The following is a 15,760-nucleotide window of genomic DNA, read 5'->3' on the forward strand; positions in this document are numbered from 1 at the left end:
ATATGCTATAAAATGACACCAATCCCAAGTCTGTAGCTCAATTAGGAAAGCTTGTACAGTAACTCAAAAACACGGTGTTCCCTGTTTTTCAACCCATTTTTGGCAACTTTAAAGCCCTGTAACTCATAAACCAGTTGACATATCGCAGTAAAATTTCATATTTTTCCAAGTCTATACCAATAGTACACATGTGCTAAATTTCAAGAAAATCCGAGATGGTGAGGTTCAGAACCCGTGTTGATTTGATATGGAATGACCCTACAGCGATTGATTGCAAAACAAAAAAAAAACGACGAACTAATATTGGTCCTTGGAGTTTTAAGTACATGTTCGTAGCTTACATTTGTGGTTATATTTAAAGAGTTTAGAAACCATAGTGATACGAAGTACGATAATCCAGTTTATAACAGATAATTTAATTACTAGAAAATATTTGCACAAATAGTATCAACAGTGACACAAATGTGAATGATGAAATTATAATTACAGAAATGTAGCATCATGAAAAGACAGGCAATTATGAAAAGAAAGAGAAAAGTATTGGCTAATATGATATTTGTATAATAAGTGTTGAGAATACGGTTGGGTTCGTAGTGTTTGAATGATACCGTTGATTTTATTCTACGTAGTATGATTTTGATGGTTGTGAACAGTTTCAGTTTTTCATTCAACTGAGGTGATGTGAATTGGACTTGTACTACGTTGCTATCATACTGTAAGCTGAAACATTGGAGCTTAAACAGTCAACTTAAAAAGTTTAGAGTACAGAAACAGAACTTTAACAGCGGAATCAGACACTATGACACACAAAACTGTTGAATCAACCTTTGATGAAAAGAAAAACGAAAAACGCGTGAAATAAATTCCTAAAAACATAAACAGGAAAGACACTTTAAAAACAATAATTTTTGCTATAATTTAGATAAATATTTCATTGTTAAAATTAAAGATAAAATAAAATTATTTAGTAATTCACCATCTGTACAAAAATGTTCGTGAAGAGCAGGAGAGAAACTATCCAGCTGTAGCATTCTAATGATGATTTGTAGACCTGAAAGAAGAAGTCTCGGGACCACTAGCGATTCAGTTGGTGTGGATTCATAGGGATGACATTCGCAGCGAAAGAATGAATGGAAGGATTCGAGCGTATGGAACTTGTGATATTTTGTCTTGGCGAGTTGTATGAATGGGCTGTTGAGGTCTTGTGAAAAGTAAGGTTAGTTATGTAGGCAGGAGCATTAACTATCTGTCTCGAGTAATTTTAAAGTACAAATCTGTAAAGTCCGTTTGTGTCTGGAGCACACTCGCCCTTACTGATAAGAATTGCTGAGCCATTACTTGAAAGAACCTGCCTGTAAGGTAGGATTGCAGAATAAGGAAGTATGTTCAAGGAAGACTCTTTTGTTTAATATGAACCAATAATCCAGGATGTCAAGTATGATCGAAGGCAAGGGTTGATTAATAATTTAAAGACCAAATTTTTGAATTTTTTCAAGGAAACATGAAAATATTTGGTAAAATGTTTATTTGTTATAATAAATGTGGTTGGTTGGGTGTGGCACCCGTTTATTATTTTCGTAGGTTAAGGTAAAATTCTAAATTGGTTATGCATATATGTGCACAGAATTTATATGTGTAAAGAAGTAGCAAGTTTGAAATTTAAACTAACTCAGCAGCTTTGTATGACTGATTGGTGAGCCAATTTTTATGTGCTTCCATTCCAGTCCGCACCTAATTTGGTAGCTGACGTCATGCCTCGCCTGAAAAAAAGGCGATTTCATCACTTTTTTAAATTTTTAATATTTTGCTAAACCTACATAGTTATTTCAATTTTATTGAAGCAAGCAGAAGAGTATATGTTTTTAACAAGCAGTTCAGTTCATCAAGTTCATAACATGTTGAGGATGGTCATGAAAGGATTTAATAGTTATAAAAAAAATAGTGCAGAAGGACAAGAACTGACTTTGATAATGCACTGAATGTAGAGATTGTTTGGAGAATTTTTTGTTTGTCGGTCAAACATCCTGTAGGGTTCAGACTTAGAGCGGCCCTGTGTGATTTAGTACTACAGTGATAAAATATTAAGTTTATTAGTCTTACAGTAATTATCGGTTTACGTTTTTAATTTTAAATTATAGTTATATTCAAACAATTTTACGAATGAATGTTCTATTGAATTTTTAAAACTAGGGGTAAAGATTTAAATACTTATTTTTAAGGGAACTATGCATGAATGCAAATCACCCACTTTACAAGATACAAGGTGAAAAAACCAATAATGGATAATATCTTCGATTTTATCCTTTTTAGCACGCATTTTAATTGTATCCCTGACTGGGTTCGGACTTTTCTGGATCCACTATCAAAGGTAGTTTAATCCGTTTGGAGTATACTCATTTCGACTTCAGTTAGTTTTTCTTCATGTTCTTGTTGACTTAGTCATACAATAACCAACAAGCTGCCGAGGCAAAATTTCTACCTGTACTTGTAAAAAAGTATGAAGAATTCTTGCAACAAGAGGTCGACCATTGGTCTCACTGGAAAATACATCAGCATGACCATTTAACAAGGGTATTAATAAAACTAACATATCTATTATGTCTCGTAATCTAATACATCTAGTATATCTCGACGGTGTACATTGACCCTGACTTGAATAAAGTTCAGAGAAATCTTAAATTCATTGCTTCAGTCATCACCAAAGCATAATGCCAGCTGTAACGCTGGTATGACTTCTTAGAGCAAATCAAAAGAGCACTATCACCCTGGAACCTTCTCATCGCTAATCTTCAATCATTTTCTGTGCTCTCTCACTAAAGGAACTTTGACCCAAATCAATACTCCTCATTATAGGGTGGAAGTGAAAGTAAAAATATCAGGTATAATTAATAATAAAAATAAAAGTTAAATCAGGCAGCTTTGATTTAGTACCAGAAAGTGTAAGAAAGGCCAATAATGAAGCTGGAGCAACCGTGAATTTTGTTTGTTGAAAAACATTGTTTTTTTATTAATAGGGTGGGTTTAAACAGATTATAGATTGCAGAAGAAGAACATGTAATGGCCAGTGCAGAGATTGGAGGAGTTTTACTATAGGAGAGCGGCGGAGAGGTCAACTTGAACACCTGTGCCAATGAGGTATATCTGGAAGTGTGTGTTAGTGTTTTGGGAGAATGAGGAGTTTGAAAGAGCGGGAGAACCAAATCTCTTGGCGGCTACATTGAAACTACGCGCTCTCCACTCGGCCAAGATTGTGCAGGTGTTCACCAGACTTGCTGGCGCCTCCCTGCCACCACCATTCTTTACCACCTTTTGGATAACAAGAAAATAAAACATTTAAATACAATGGTCTGATTACATTTATTTTTTTAAATTTATTACGTAATTATTTATTCATCTAAATCAGTTGACATCATCGAAACTTTAAAATCTGGGTTGTTATTCCTATCACACTGCTTTGACGGCATCTTCGCTTTTATTTGAGAAATTTTCTTCAAATGCTTTTTAAGTTGGAATTTGTATTCCATTTTTTGTCGATGGAAACTTCCTGGGTTCTCTAATTTTCCATCTCAACCCAGAAAGTATTATATGTGGAGACCCAATTTATGATATTAGCATTGTTTAAGGAGCCTTTCCTAGCCTATTTTTGTTACTTGTTAATTATCCAACTCCTCTTTTGCGAGGGCGCTTTTAAATTGTCCTTTACTGCTTCCAGTCCCACTAAATTGAACGTAACAGGTATCCTAAAGGCTGCATTCCTGAAATCAACTTTTGAAATTACGTTACACTGTTAATTCGTTAAATATTTTAAACTTATTTTATTTAATATGGGACCTACGCGCTCAAAAATTGAATAGCAACTATAATGAACCCAAGTGAACACCCCAAACTGCATAGATACCCAAGTTTCGCTACATGCTTCTTTTGTCTTCTGCAATGACAGGAGAAAATATTATTTTCTCTTTTGATGTGTTTTTGAAAAATTACTGCAAAGCCGTGAATACAAATCTTAAGTGTACCAACAGATTCGAAATTTTAATTATTAATTAAAAGCAAAGAAACGGACAAGATAATAGATTTATTATGGTTTTTCTCCTTCAGACGTGAGAATTTTCTATATACTTTTATTTATGGAAAAACCTTTAAGGGATTGACTCAACAATTGAGAAATTCAACTGAAAAGACAAGGTAAACCTGACTTCAAAGTGTAGTTGGGGCATCTCGCTTAATTGGGCACATTCCAGTACCAACTCAGGTGCCCTGTTACCAACACAAGAAGAGAACTCTTAAGTCGTGACAATATGGAAGATAAGAGCGGCAAGCAATGTTCAGCAATCTGTCACGGGCACGTAGGCTAGCGTTTGGTCTGGAAGCTAGATACAGAGCGATTCATTTCTTATACCAATGTTAATGTCGTCTCCAAGCAGTTGCGACCTATAGCATCAACATAGAGAAATTCAGTTTTAATAAATTCTCTCCAAAGGCTCCAGCTTTTAAGATTGTCGACAGTCCAACGCAAAAGGGGGACTGGCACATTAATATCGGTACATTTTTAGCTATTCGAACAAACAGGAACGTTCTTAGCCAAAATTAAAACTGAGTAATTAACAAAGAAGTAGCAAGTTTGAAATTTAAACTTTATAAACCCAGCAGCTTTGTATGACTGATTGGTGGGCCAATTTTTGTGTGCTTCCAATCCAGTCCACATCTAATTTGGTAGTTGACGTTATGCCTCGCCTGAAAAAAAGGCGATTTCTTCATTTGTTTAAATTTTTAATATTTTGCTAAACCCAGATTGTTATTTCAATATTATTGAAGCAAGCAAAAGAGTATTTGTTTTTTACAGGCAGTTCAGTTCATACTTAAAAACGAAAAATGCAAAATGTAAAAAAAAAGGTATGCCTACTTGAGTGTAGCCCACACAATCCTATCTGACTTTGGACAAAATCTGCCCACCATAATCATCACTTAAGGTAATTTTAAAGGGTTGTTTAAACTTGGTATACTGATTGCATTCGAGTATATTAGTTACTTTTATTAATATATTCTCTTAAAAAGTTACTTTTAAGGTAATTCTGACCGAATTGCCTCTAAGGAGCCTGTATGTTATAAGTAATCCTTTTTAGTTTGAAATTATGTCGAAAAGAAATGAAGTAGACTAACATTTCTAAATATTTTGAAATAAGCTAAGAACTAATTTAAGGCTGTGACAAAGAAAAAAAAAATGGCATATTTAACTTAAGTAACACAATAAGCCTCTTGGTGGCGGGGCGTGGGTCCCGTCCCGCCGAGTAAAATCTAATCTAAGGTATTTTTACATTTAATTACATGATTTTTAATTGGACATTAATCCTCTGAAAATGTTGGAATTACTATATTTACACAAAAACAAAGCGCTACGTTACTTATTTGTCTAATAAGTGAGACTTTTTTTATCTTATTTTTTGTTTTTGAATTGATTGTTTGATTTTCGCAAAGTCTATTATTAATACACGTGAAGCATTTAATTTGCTCTTAGCTAATTTTATGTTTTACTAAAAACAAAGGTGAAACTTAGACTTTGATTTCTTTATGTTGAAGTAAAATAAAAGGCGAATAAGTTTCTTTTTTAAAGCGTGAACTGATCCACCCAAATAAATGGAAGTGTAAAGGGTTTAATTTTAAAATTAGAGTAAGATTTTCTTTTATTCTCTCTCTAACAGTGCACACCTAGTGACCTTGCTTGTCTTTTTAATCTCTAGATTGAGAGCTAGCACATTGTAAAGTCTAAGGTTGTACATGATGTTCTTCCTGGGTGGCCTCAGATGAGATTCATCTTATAAAAGAATAAAAAATACTATATTAGAGAGGGAAAGAGAGCGATGGATAATGATGAGAGACGATCATCAAATTCCTCACGGTATGTATTGAAGACCACACACCAACATTAAGCCAGAAGGTGTGAACACACTTAATCATTCTCAGGTCAAAATCTAAACAGATCCCACATCTCGATTGTCCCTTCCTTAGTACGATATGCCCTTCACATCTGACAACCTCTTATTGCAATTATTACAGTTCTGAGTAGCAGTTTTTCTTCAAATCTAGAATTCTTTGGGAGAAGCTTATTTGGACCTTGTTCCTGGAAAAAAGCGTTATTTTTCAAGTAACCTCTATAAGTTTCAAAATATTTTAAACAAACCGCCTTAGATGTAGTTAAAATAAGAAACGTTTCACCAAGTCCTGACTGCGCTTCAGTCGCTAGACCTCAGTCACTTTAAGACCAAATTAGGTTGAAAAATCCTGGGCTTTGTATCAGGGTATGCTCGACATACAAGCTTATAGTTTTCACAGGTTTTTTTTATTATTAACCTTGACATATGAAGAGGAAGAAATGCTCTTTCATTACCTGCTGCACTTCGTTGTAGTTCCTAGGAAGTAGTAAGAGATCTTTGGCTGCCAGAGATAGAAGAAATTTTATCGCATAGACGATAGTGGTAAGCCCTATAATCTTGTAATGAATGGGTGGTATTACTACTAAACATTGAAGGGGATAGTGCAATAAGGCTCTTGGATTGAAGAGGACCTAGAATAAAAAGGCCCTTGAAGGAAATGAGCTTTAGCCACCAATGCTCTCTAACTATATTTATCTCATACCACGACATTCCTCACTTCAGGTAATCTAGTTATTCCAAATTCTCCACCACTTCATCCAGCAGCTATTTCAAGCGAGAAATTTCCTACAATCTTTTCTTTTAGGAAGCCATGTAAAGCTTCTTTTTGGGTCTTTTGATTAGGACCTCAATATCCGACTTACTAAAGAGACAAGAAATTACTTCTTTTCATTCTGTAGCCATCTTGCTCTCAAAATTCTTTGTAAAACCTTTTTTCCCCACATGAACATCCAATCAGTGTTCCTCCCTCACCCTAGTTACAGAATACTCTTCTTTTTCTTTTACTAACCTGGGGTTTTTCACAATTTACCTCTAATACACCGTAAATCCATCTAATCGTTGGTATCATTTCACTGAACAGATTATCACTGAAATTACTGATTTCTCTCAAGAATACAATATTAAATAATGTCGGTGTTCGGGTTATACCGTCTAATGTTTTAAAAATTCTTTACCTCCGGTACATTGGCATGCATTTGGGTAATGTAAAAGGTATGTAAAAAAAATTAAATAAAAGTGCAATGGATCGAGAGCCTGTACAAAAGGATTAGAGCAAGTAAAGAGAGAATTATAAAATTTGCAATATTATGTCTTTGAAGACTGTAGGTATCAACTATCTTCCAGAGTAACTTCGATGAATAACTGCCCAGAGCTTATTAGGTTTAGCTGTATAACCACTTTTCTTGTCTATTAAGATCATACAGGTTTAACTATAGCAAAGTATATCAATCGTTAGGGTTCAATGGGTATTTTAGAGCTTCGTACAACGGAGTCTTTAAAAAAGACCATTTTGACTCATTTATCTTGTCAATATTCTGTGTAATTTACAAATGAGATTTTTGTTTATGAAAAACCTAAGCAGCGCACCAGGTCAAATAGTTGGAAGAGGAGACTGTAGTTGAAGAAGGTTGGAGGGCAAGAACACCGCGAAGATCTGCTAGCATTTATGTTCTTAAAAAAATATAAATTAAAACCCTGTTTTTGAGAGAACGCTTGCAGAAACCGATAAAATGCAAAATAATACTTTATAATTTACAAAATAAGTGAAATCAATTTGCATATCGTACTCACAATTTTTATATAAATCATTTTTTATAAAATTATAATTATTTTGTTTTATAGATGTAAGTTTATTACAATATACAATGCATATAAATTTTGTTTTATCATTGATTTGTGCTACAATCAGCGCGTTGGTGCTATAAGTAACAATGATAACACTGAACAGTAGATACAACTAAGTGGATAAGTTACCCTATTAGTTGTACTCCATAACACTGAACTAATAGTAACTCTCTTTACTAGAGAGGAAATCAAGAGGTGTCTTTTTTTTTAATGGGTTGTCAGGAAGTTTAAAAGAAAGATTTAGAGTTAAAGGATATGCGTTTGCCTGCAGGTTGTAATGTAGTTTCTTGTATACGGTTTTGGCGACTTGGGTGATTTGTATAAATTAGTTATATAAATTATTATTTATAAAATTAACACATTGATTATAAATTTATTTATAGAGATAAGTTTATCTTCGTAATCATATGAAAAAAAAGATTTGCAGGGAAAGTTTATTTCCTTTGATGGAAGAAGTGGAGTTAAAATTAGTTGCCATAATCTGTAAACACTGCATTTACTAAAATTTTGCTTTGGGAAGGAGGACATAGGTCAAAAAAGTATTGGCACACTAAACTTTTCAGGGTTTTCATTTTTAACAAATCCAAAATTTATATGTTAAATATTTTTATTTCACAAAAGAGTTATAAAATACATTATTGAGGGGGAAACAAATAAAATTTAGATAATCCATCAAAAATGTAAACAAAAAATAACTTTTGGGTAGCCAAAAAAGTATTGGCACACTTTTATTTATTTATGTATATAATTAAAGTTTTAATTTACTGGATATCACTAATATTTTGTCATCATACCATTGACATCTATGATAGCCTGCAGTCTTCTTGTCATCGACGATGTTCTTCCTGGGTGGCCTCAGATGAGATTCATCGTCGAATTTTGAGTCATCTCTTGTCCAATTTTACGCCATTTTTTCAATAAAGTTTCTTTCAAATCATTTTTGGAAGAAATTTTATACTTTCTTTCTTGCAGGTCCAACAGATACCATAAGGGCTCTATTGGATTTATATCAGGGGACTGCGGTGACGTTTTCAATTGCCTGTGAACGTTGTACAGCAACCATTCTTTTGTTTTATATGCCGTGTGCTTGGGGTGATTGTCTTGTTGGAAGATGAGAGTATCTATAATCCTCAGTTTTTCGGCGCTACTTTTTAAATTATGCCGCAAAATATCGACATATGCTTCGGCATTCATAATATTGTCAATGAAGGCTAAGTTTCTTACACCATTCCATGACATACACCCCTAAACTAAGACACTGCCACCTCTATGTTTTACAGACGGCCTCACATGTCTAGCTTGAAACGCAGTGTTTGGTTTTCGCCAAACGTACCTACGCCCATCAGAGCCGATAATGTTAAATTTACTTTTATCTGAACAAATAACATTTTTCCAGAATTCTAGGTTCTTATTTATCTAAGTTTTCTGCGTTTCAGGCCAATACTTTTTTGACTACCCAAAAGTTATTTTTTGTTTACATTTTTGATGGATTATCTAAATTTTATTTGTTTCTCCCTCAATAATGTATTTTTATAACTCTTTTGTGAAATAAAAATATTTAACATATAAATTTTGGATTTTTTCAAAATGAAAACCCTGAAAAGTTTAGTGTGCCAATACTTTTTTGACCCACTGTATTTTCTGGTACAAATAACAATATTGGATACTACGTTTGAAATACTGCATCACAGATGCTATACTATTAAGGTTTTTAATGTAATTTTAAATTTTCAAAACATTGATAAACACAAATACACACAGTAAACACACATCCTGATGTTCTTGAAAAGAAAGGAAAGAATGAGAGAGAAGGAAGATAGAATCTATGAGAATAAAGAGGACGGAGAGTGGTTTACAGTACGTGATTTGTGTGTGTAGAGTTGAATTCTCAGGTGCGTCTTCATGGAATGTCTACAAAAAAGTGGGCCAGTCACTATCTCACTGCACAGCCTCCACGCAATGCACTCCCCCACACAGGTGGGCTTTACCACAATGCACCATGGGAACTTTCCCCACCACTTATTTTTTTTTTTTACTTATTTAACAGATTGCAGCCTCTTTTTTTCTTTTTATATTTCACGATAACACAATGGCAAATCCTACAAGTGTTGAATCTTTGAGAAAGTGTTGGAAAAAAAAGATTTTTGCGAGTAAATTGTAAATAATAACAGTATTTTTCCTTACCCTCAACTATTGCCCTTTGTACAGTATTTTGAAAGAAATAGAATTTCGATTTCAGTATAAAAGCAACTGATTTACGATAAACAAAATATTGTGGAATTACCTTTTGTTATTGGAGATTTATAAAAGCATTTACCCTTTAGTAATGGACTATAAACTTGACATTGTCCCAACTAGATAATTAATAAAGAGGAATTTAGGTTAAACTATTTCTTCAAAATATTAAATCAGGAATATTTTTTAAAGAAAATCTTAACAAACAAAATGAATGCTGAGGGAGCTTAAATGCATAACTAGCTCATAGTTATTATGGTAGTGCCCTGTCTAATTTGCCCTCTCTGGTTCTATTAATTCTCCTAAAGTGCATTCATCCCCGTCACCTAAAGTATTTCTTGGGGTTATCATTTTATTATACCACTGTAACAATTTTATCTCTTTTTTTTACCATTTCACACAGGATTTTTAAGGAAGAATTTCAATTTCTTCTACCTTAATGATTAATTTTTTTTAATGAAAACGTTTAAAAATTCTATTAGTTTGACAAAAATGTTTATGGAATAGTGCTTGAATATTTTTGAATATTTTGATATTCAGTTTTTCAGTTTTGGTGAATTTATTTTCTGTTTGTTCTACAATAAAAACAAATGAGTAAACATTCACCTGACTTACATTTAGTTACTAAAGTTTATGTAATTAATTTCCGTGCACTTTCAATTTGAACTTATAAAAGTTAATTGACTTCAACATTATTCGTGTTCCCTTTAAAAGAACTGTTTTCAAAAAATATAAGTACCACTTCTGCTTAACCGATTTTATTTTAAAAAAAACAAACAAACAAACCTACCAACTATGTATTTAATTATAAATTTCAGCCCAGCTCTGTAGACCTGCTCTTCACCTCCTTCCAGGGAAAAGCATCGCCTGAAAGTCGGGCTCCATGAAAGGGGTTTTGGCTTCGGCCATTCTCTTCACGGCAACACGCTCCAGCACCTACAAAAAAAGTAACATTATCCAAGTCGCTGAGCTTTTTTTTCTAAAGCATTATTCTCAAACCATCTTCGAGCTGACCGGATAATGTTAAGAGTTCATTTGTTCAGATTTTTCTAAACCCAAGGATATTTTCCAATTTTGTAGGAATGGACAGATCTTGACAAAATCTTGCTAGATAAAATCCGAACGTTCTTGATTCGGAGCAAATTTAGCGGAGTATACCTTCTTTCAAAATGAGCTGAGAATACCTTTTCTATAAAATATATGAAAAGTTAGTGCTATTTTCCTGTTTTTCCTGGTCTAGGAAGTTAAATCAGTAACCCATACAGAGCTTGAACTCTGGTTTGCTCGGTAGGTGTTAAAAACTCGTCTGTCTCTATTTACCAAATGTTTCAACAGTGATTTATACCCTCATTAGTGGCTAATAAGATACAGAGATAGGTTAAGAGAGAAAAGTATAATCCATGTAGAGGTTTAATCATTGTTTTCAAGACAAAACAGTGTCTCAAAAAAAAAAAAAAAAAAATTAAATAAACATAACAGAAAACGCAATAATTTATAATTGAAATTAAAATTTCCTAATGATGTGTTTAGAATTAATTTGTTTAAAAAAAAAAAATCTTATGAAAAATTTCGTTACATCAATAAATAATGTGCTAATACTTAACTAGGATGAATAATTCATTAATTAGATTCAAAAAAAGATTGAAAAGAAATATTCACTAATGTAGATTACGATAAATTGCTTTTTTTTTTATGTATTCGCATATATTTCTAACCTTTAGTTTGAAAGGGCTGATCCATTAGGACTTATCTAATTCCATCTGCAAAGGCTTGTGGTATTTGACAAATAGAGAGCAGTGTGATCAGTAGATATTCTTTTCCAAAACACAAAAATGGCAGTAAACTTGTCTTGCCTCTAAAAAAATTTCAAATACTGCTGAAAGTTGAGTTTGATTCTAATTGGGAAAAGGTTTTTTTATTTTCTAAATGGACAGTTAGATAAGTTAGAAGCGAAAAATGTAAATTAGTAGTCTCCCACGTGCATTCTGTGAATTCTTGATGGAACATAATTTTTAGTTTTATATACTATATATAAAAGATTGTGTGAATTTCTGGGAGCGTTTATAACGAAACTTTTAGATCCAGGAAGTTCAATCAGAATCCCATTTTGACTCACCACGGATTTCGGACAACATCCGTCAATTGACTTCTTACCCAACTCGTTACCTCATTGGGACTATCTGAAAATGGCTTCAATGATTTTCATTGAACGAAATATACAAGTTGTAAGGCCATTTTACGAAAATTGAAGCAAATAAAAAAAAAAACTCTTGTAATATTTTATCACTAGTAAATCATTGTTACCATTTCTAATTTTACTACCGAATAATTTATATTTCTGTGAAATAATGGAGTAACTATGATATACTTTTGTTACTTAGTTTTTAGTGATTACGTGGAGGAAACTGAATTCTTAATGAATATTAGAATGTCAAGATCTATATTCTCGAAAAAAGAATCTCACTTTATTTAATAAATGCATTAAACCAACTTTTTGCGAAATAATAATGAGAGAAAGTCAAAATTCCAAGGGCCAGCAGACTTTATTAATTTTCCGTTAGTGAAAGTAACTCATTTATCTACATCCTGCAGGATATTGGATTTTTATTTTTTATCTTTTTATTCCATCTAGTTTCCTGTGCGCGTCTTTACCTATGAAGGTGGACCACACTTTTTTTCTTTAAAATTTAATTTGTCATTTCTCTTTTCGACTTTGAGGAAATGTTTTATTAAAATAATTTAAGATTTTTGTTCTAGAACTAAATAGAAGAATTATCATTTGTGTTCTTTACTAAATAAAATCACCAATTTGAATATTTCATTTATAACCTATTTATAGTATATAACATAATATATACACTATATATATATTAAATTTTAAGGCGCGTCATCATCTGAAGTCATTGGCGTCCTGAGTTTTTTTCAGTGCACTGCCAGCCTTCCGACAATCTTCTCTCGTTACAGACAAAACTGATCATCACCGGACAATGAGCTTTAAGAAGCTCCTTGGAAGAAAAGGCCAGCAGCTAAATTCGAACCCTGAATCTCTGCGTTGGAATCTAATAAGTGCTCTAATCACTGAGATAAACTCTTCCGTAATAACACTGTTATGATACAGATTTTTTTTTTTTTTTTGCACCTTACGCGCTATTTTGACATAAATTATTATGGGTAAACATTTAGAAGCATTGAAAGTTTAAATTTTCAACTTTCAAGAAAGGAACCTAAGGCTTCAATTTGAAGTCTTTAAGTGAAAAATCCCCATTATTTAATTAGATTCTAGGCTTGAGAAACATTATGTCCTCATGTTATAATAGAAAAAGGTGTAATACATTTTCATGCCGTGAGATAATACCTACATAAAGCGGTAACCTCTGAGGAATGAATCAGAATCATGCGCTGCATTCACACGTCTAACAGACGATGAAGGCAAGCCAGCGGCTGGGAATTCTATAGTTTGGCGCCAACCTTACACTCAGCACACCTGAGACAGTCGACTTCAAAACTTACACTCGCTTTATTACAGTATTTCTTTCTTTTGCCAATCCTCCACTTAGTTTTTTTCCCCACTACAATGAATCACTAACGATAGCTAATATTACGTAATTGTAGTTTTAATGTTTAATATTATTTTGTAAAGTCAACACTTCCGAATTATTTCCCTGGATTTGAATTTTTGTTTTTGTTTATAAAATGAAGGGGGAAAATTCTGAACTAGCCCTTCTTTGAACTTAACAATCTCTGATAAACTGACTCTTGTTCCACTCCTCGATAATACCTCCCTTTTAATTTAATTTGGGATACTGATCCACTTAACCCAGATGATTCATTTCTTCCTCGTTTCAGAAGTTTTCCTTCAGTTTTCCGTTCATTCTATCTGTTTTGCATAATTTGCACTTAAATTCTTCACACTATTCACAAACATAAACAAAAAAAGATTCTATGTTTAGGATTTCCCGAAGTATGTTCCTCTAACTTACCATACACAATTACTTTTTTCTCAGAAAGTATAATAACGAAATCCTGTCAAGTTTTCATGTTTTCATTGATTCCGTTTGTATTTCAATGATCTTAACTTCGCCAAGAACATACAATGACAACCCTGAAGCTCATAAAACACTGGGGCCGCAGATATAGCTAATGTAAACAGTAATTTAGGATTAGCGAATCCTTAGACAAACTGTAGCTCATTATCATTTTCACCCGTGCACTTAGAAATATAAACAATTATACACTTTACAGACAGACTCAACATATACCATTACATAAACACCGAAACTGAAGGTAAAAAAAACAGTTCACTTTAAGTCGCTGCAGCTCAAGTTTAGGAAGCTACCCCCCAGTAAAAAAAACTAATCTGAAATAGTTTTTTATTCTTCAGGAATATTCATTCTAGAACATCCTTAAGAGAACCGCTCCAGGGAAATATCGCTAGAGTAGCGCAGTTGTTTATCACTTTTTATTCGTACTAAAACTAAAAAAAATTGATGTTTTCCGAGTTACCAAGTTCTCTTAGCTGAATTCTAAACAGTTTAGCCCCGCCTTCTTGTGAGCATATGTAATCATTCAAAAATGTTAAATAAATAATTATATATATAAGTACATATTTTGTTTTTCAATGGGCGAGTTAGCATTTAGGTCTTTGGCGCCTGGAACATTTTCCAGTACACTGTCGGCCTCCGGACAGTGTTCTCTTGTTGCAGACATCACTGTCTATCACCGGACGGTGAGCTGTAAGTAGCTCCTAGGAAGAGAAAATTTAACGGGTTCGAACCCGGGATTTCCGCGTGGGATTCAGTGCACTAACCACTGAGCTAATCCCTTTCCTATATATTTTTTAATAAGCGATATTATAAGACTTGGAATTTAATGAGATTACCACCACATTAATTGTAATATTTTAACAGCAAAATTGTATGGAAAATAGTGTAATGATTGTCATTTGCTCTGATATTGAAAATTGGTTCAAATGCATGTAAATAAACAAGTTAAACCAATTTATTTGACTGTAATAATGTGTATTTCTTACAATTGATGGTTACTCTATTAAATTCAGGTAAAGAAAAATACTTTTTCTCCATTGAATTAAGTAAAGATGTTATCTAAAAAGGTTTTGCCGCTCTGTGGTTATGGTTTTGTGTTTTATATTTTTTCTTGGAGCCAAACTGGAGGATCTGCCAAAAAAAAAAAAAAGAAAGTCTTTTTGTGAAAGATTAATTCTAAAGCTTTCAAAGGTCGTTCTTACAGAAATTGCCCAGGTAAAATATTTATGAAAAGCAGTTCAACAAGAAATCTAGGGTTTCCAATTTAAAGTATATACTTACAGCATTAAGATACTTTACAAATTTCACATCACTTTAATAAGATTGTATCGTGGTAATTTAATGGCTTCATATTTTTTAAAGATAACTTTGATATTCAAATATGTATATCAATATAAGTGGTTATAACGAATACAAATATCAGCACACAGAAATAAACATATGCACTGTATCTCTTTTCTAGAAAAAAATAAAAAGAATCTTTCTTAACTAGAAAGACTACAACATAGTGATAGAGGTCACAGGACTTGTTTTATGAACTTCGCGTAGTTTCTAAAATCAGCAGAGGAAAAAGATCTTCTGAATGGTATTGCAGCTCTTCGTCTGGCATTGGTAAAATATGTAGCTAACTGTGTAGATGGCCATTTCGAGATTAAAGTATAGAAGAAACTTATAGAGCTGCGTATTTATTGAAAGGTATCTTTGATA

The 15,760-nt window shown here is 32.9% G+C and overlaps 1 long non-coding RNA gene across 3 annotated transcripts; it reads right to left on the reverse strand.

Annotated features, from left to right (window-relative positions):
* Positions 1 to 1,559: 1,559 nt before the first annotated feature.
* Positions 1,560 to 13,924, reverse strand: LOC141461270 (uncharacterized). Of its 3 annotated transcripts, XR_012462711.1 has the most exons (4): positions 13,370 to 13,924; positions 11,726 to 11,865; positions 10,801 to 10,946; positions 1,560 to 1,760 (listed from the first exon to the last, which is right to left on the reverse strand). It is a non-coding gene; the product is annotated as an uncharacterized lncRNA (long non-coding RNA). The 3 variants fall into 3 exon arrangements; XR_012462710.1 differs by lacking the exon at positions 1,560 to 1,760 and having other exon boundaries at positions 10,753 to 10,946; positions 11,726 to 11,883; XR_012462709.1 differs by lacking the exon at positions 1,560 to 1,760 and having other exon boundaries at positions 10,753 to 10,946; positions 13,370 to 13,914.
* Positions 13,925 to 15,760: the final 1,836 nt, after the last annotated feature.

The sequence above is a fragment of the Rhodnius prolixus genome, unplaced genomic scaffold (genome assembly GCF_049639745.1).
Source record: "Rhodnius prolixus isolate KJV_2025 unplaced genomic scaffold, Rpr scaffold_1, whole genome shotgun sequence".
Classification (NCBI taxonomy): Eukaryota; Metazoa; Arthropoda; class Insecta; order Hemiptera; family Reduviidae; genus Rhodnius; species Rhodnius prolixus.